The sequence below is a fragment of the Trachemys scripta genome, chromosome 4 (assembly GCF_013100865.1).
Source record: "Trachemys scripta elegans isolate TJP31775 chromosome 4, CAS_Tse_1.0, whole genome shotgun sequence".
Lineage (NCBI taxonomy): Eukaryota > Metazoa > Chordata > Testudines > Emydidae > Trachemys > Trachemys scripta.
In genome coordinates, this window is record NC_048301.1 from 41,005,410 (window position 1) to 41,010,040 (window position 4,631).

General features: G+C 46.3%; 1 long non-coding RNA gene across 2 annotated transcripts in view; it reads right to left on the reverse strand.

The window, feature by feature from the left end:
• Positions 1–356: 356 nt before the first annotated feature.
• LOC117877105 overlaps positions 357–4,631 on the reverse strand; it is an 8,513-nt gene continuing 4,238 nt past the window's right edge. For both annotated transcript variants that reach the window (XR_004645609.1, XR_004645610.1), the window contains exons 2-3: positions 1,278–1,440; positions 357–468 (exon numbers count right to left, since the gene is read on the reverse strand). This is a non-coding gene — a long non-coding RNA (uncharacterized LOC117877105). The remainder of the gene's footprint in view (positions 469–1,277; positions 1,441–4,631) is intronic.

Genomic DNA, 4,631 nt, shown 5'->3' on the forward strand with positions numbered 1-4,631 from the left:
CTCACGGTCCATGCTGGTGCTCTTTTTCAATTATCAGCCTGCATGGTTACCTGTGCTGATGAGCTATCTGTGGTCACCTGTGCTCTCCACGCTGGGCAAACAGGAAATGAAATTCAAATGTTCGCGGGGCTTTTCCTGTCTACCTGGCCAGTGCATCCGAGTTTACATTGCTGTCCAGAGCGGTCACAATGATGCACTGTGGGATAGCTCCCGGAGGCCAATACCATCGAATTGCGGCCACACTATCCCTAATTCGAAATGTTAAAATCGATTTTGGCGCTACTCCGCTCGTCGGGGTGGAGTACAGAAATCGATTTAAAGGGCCCTTTACATCGAAATAAATAGCGTCGTTGTGTGGACGGTTGCAGGGTAAATTCGAATTAAAGCTGATAAATCCGAATTAAAGTCGTAGTGTAGACCAGGCCTTAGATGTGATGTGGTGGAGAAGGTAGACCCAGAAGAGGAATTCTAAGAAAGGAGTGACATAAAATGATGAATAAGAAAGATAATCTTAGCAGCTTCATTTTGTACAAATTGCAGCAGGAGATATGGGTATCAGGCCAAAGAAGGGGACATTACACTAATAACGATGAGGAATGCTGATGGCCTGGGTGAGATAATTATAGAGAAAAGGTCAGATCTTAGTAATATTGAGTAGGACAAAATGGCAATATTTGCCTTCTGCCTGGATGTGTGGAGCAAGAGAGAGGAAAGAGTTGAAGATGACCCGAGGTTATAGGTCAGTATGACAGGGAAGATGCCGGAGGAGTCAGCTGTAACAAGAATGGGCCAAGTCGGGTGCGTTTGTAAAGAAAGATTAGGAACTCAGCCATGTTAAATTTTAGTTAATGTTGAGATATCCAGGAGGAAGTATTTGAGATACCCAACTAGACAGAGCAATAGTCTGATCTAGCAAATCCTACCTATTTCATGAACCACTCTGTTTATGTTTCAGTCATTACCCATTTGTTTTGTATCAAATTGTATGGTACCCATTCAGTCAGGCATAGAGCAGTTCTGGTTAGATTGTAATTGGCTGGGGAAGAGTCTGAAGTATTTTGGTATGAACAATGATAGAATCATATAATGTGCATGATGTTCATTCCTGTTGAAGCCAGAGGATTTTTGGGTGTTGGTGTTGGTCCTATGGCACATACAGATACTCCTGTATCTTTGCATGAATATACACTCTCCTGTGCACTTTCACCCTTGCACATGCAGACATATTCCTGTGTCCCCATGCCTGTGCATGTACAAACTCTCTTATGCACACGCACCTATGCATTGCAGATACACCCCCGTAAACTGTGTCAGTGCAGATCTTGTCTTCACTTCTCTGGATTTCTTGGGTCACAGGTTTGTGGCTTTTAACAAGGCTTATTTCCTCTACCTCTCCAACTTCCCTCAAGCTGCAGGCCATAGTAGTGCATCATGCTGAATCTGTAACATCACAGTAATTTCCATGGTAACATGCCCATATGTCACAAACACTGCACTATCAGCTCAGCTTGATCTCCCCCCAGAATTTGACAAAATGCAGGGCTCCTGTTAGAAGTGTTATGGAGCCAATACCCTGAGTTTTTAAAATGTTCTGTCTCATTACAGTTTGTTTGTATGTTGGTTGGCATATGTTGAAACCCTCCCGCAAAGGGCAGCACTTTTAGTGTGTGCATCTGGTCATTCATTTCCTCAGCTCGGTTCCTTGCCCAGTTAGCTCTTCTCACAGTAGCCTCTGCTGTATCAAGTCAGTAAAACCCAGTCTTTCCTGTGAATACTGGGGAATGCTGCCAGCCTGCCTGCCCCATGGGAGTAAAGCTGAATCCAAATCCACCTCGCTCAGGCAACCAGCTACAACGCATGCAGAAGCCAGCTCCAGAGCCTTGACTGCACCAGCCGGCTCCTCCCCTCCCCCCCGGCCGCCCCGCCCCCAGCCATGTCCCATAAGCAAAGCTGGATACACTTTTTATAGATTCTTTTCCTATATTTTTTTACCCAGAGCCGATTTATTAGCTGGGTTTTGTCAGGACATAGCCTGTCAGTCTCAGCCCCACCTTAGGGGTGGGGTGCATGCGGGGGGATGATGGCTCCCACTGGGCTCCCCAGACAGGGAAATGCGCGTCTCTCCTCATACAACATGAGCTGTAATTTCCGGCAGACATTTGAGGTCCCTGACATCTGCATAATGTGTGCCAGTCTCCTAGCAACCGGCAACAGCTGTCTGGCATTTCCAAGATTAAACTGTAACTATACACGGTCATTGCCAGGGAACGAGGGAGAGAAACGGCCCCTCCTGGCTCTTTTTAAGTCATTTATGTTTTACTCATTTCCTGCTCCGAGTAATGAGGCCAGAGATTGGGGGGGGGGTGCCGCTGCTGCTGAGAAGGCAGATTGCTACACACACGTATGTTATTGTTTCTGGGTGAATTTTTAGTGCTCATGGAAGGAAGGAGATAACAGAGGACCCAAACTTCCTGGCAAAGCTCTGCCAAAACAAAACAAAACAAAACAAAAAATCAATCCAGACTGGTAGTACCTGTGGCTATTCCAGTCTTGCCCTTCTCTTATCCCCAGCTCTGCCGATGCATCTCAGTCCTTACCTGCACCACCTCCTGCTATTCTTGTGATGGGATCCCCCCACTGCTGATACACCTCAACGCTGAACCACAGAATCCTTTGCTATTCCAGTGCTGGGTTCCTCACACAGTTCTGTGATGCACCACAATCACTACTAAACCCCCAATCTCTCTTCTATCTCTACTCCAGAATTATGCTTAATCGGATGATGAGGTTGTCTGATATAAACAGATTTCCCTCAGGAGAAATCAACTTGAGACCATCCAGACTCATTGCATTAGTGACCTAAATCTGGTGAAATGTGAATGCAGTCACCCAAGACCACATTTCCACACCCTTGTTCAGTAAAAATAAATAAACCCTCTAGTGATGTTATAATGTGTCCCCAGCTCATCCTCAAACTCAGCAATCTGTCTTCTTCACAATAAGATATCAGGGAAACTGGCCTCCTAGACTTACTGTCATCTCTACCCCAACATCCACCACTTCTGAACCCTGCCATCTGGATCACAGGGGTTGACTTTTGTTTTTCCCAGTGTGTGCTCCACCCCCGCTCATCCCCGAGGCCCCATTCCCACTTGGCCTCTTCCTTGCCCCACTTCTTTTCGCCTCCTCTCCCAAGACCCCCCTGCCCGCTGCTCACTCCTCTCCACTCCCTCTGCCTCATCTCTCACCAGCCGCTCACTGATCAACGGCCAGCCCCGGGCTCACCAAACAGCTGGTCAGTGGCCAACCCCAGGGCTCACAGAACAGCTGAGCACCCCCTATTTTTTTTTCCATGCGTTCTTGATTCCCGGAGCACCCATGGAGTCAGGGCCTATGATCTGGATCCTTCATTATAATTTACTAACAGGATTCTGTGTTACTTTTAGTTTGTTTTAAACAAGAAGGAGGGGGGAACAACTGTTTGGCTACAAACAGTTCCCTTCAGTCTCTCTCTAATGCCAAGGCCAGCTGGATCCAGGAATTCCTTTACTGTGCCAGCAAGAAAGCATTGACCCAAACAAGGAAGCCAGAACTTGGGCTAGAGTCCTTGCCAGGGATCAGCAAGCGGACAGAGAGACCATGCTGCTGAGTCATCACTGCATCAGTTGCTACAAGCCTTTTCTGGGGACACGACTGTTGCTAAGGTTCCTGGGAGTTGACTGATTGCTCCTTCTATAGTCATGTAACACACACACAAATCACAGGAATAAGAAACGCCATCCGCTGGGCCCAGCTCAGACCAAGAACACAGCCTGCTGGCCACAAGCAGGCAGTCTCTTTGACCGCGTTGATCCACAGGCAAGGCAATCATTTAAGGCCCCATGTACATATTTCAGGATGCAGTTTACAAGTCTTACATCGTCTCTCCCCTGTATCTAGCTTTTCCTGTCACCCACTCATTAAGATGTTTCTAAAGGTCAATGATCCAACCAGGCTTTTTAGAATGTTTTCTCCTTAAGATTTTTTCCTTTATTCTCACAAATTCCAACCCTTTATTTTCAGATCACTGGAGATCACAGGGTCAGAGACATTAAGAGATGGGAAAGACCTTAGGTCCTATTTAGTCCATTCCCGGGGGGGGGAGGTCTCAAGCAATGGAGCTTCCCTAACTTCCTTTGGGAGACTATTCTACAGTCTCATAGATTTCACAATTATGGAATGTTTCTTTATGTTCAGCATAAATCTTCCTTTGCCAAATTTCATCCCACCACTTCTATTATTCCCCAAAAAGAACAGGAGTACTTGTGGCACCTTAGAGACTAACAAATTTATTAGAGCATAAGCTTTCGTGGGCTACTGCCCACTTCTTCGGATGCCCACGAAAGCTTATGCTCTAATAAATTTGTTAGTCTCTAAGGTGCCACAAGTACTCCTGTTCTTTTTGCGGGAATAATAGAAGTGGTGGGATGAAATTTGGCAAAGGAAGATTTATGCTGAACATAAAGAAACATTCCATAATTGTGAAATCTATGAGACTGTAGAATAGTCTCCCAAAGGAAGTTAGGGAAGCTCCATTGCTTGAGACCTCCCCCCCCCGGGAATGGACTAAATAGGACCTAAGGTCTTTCCCA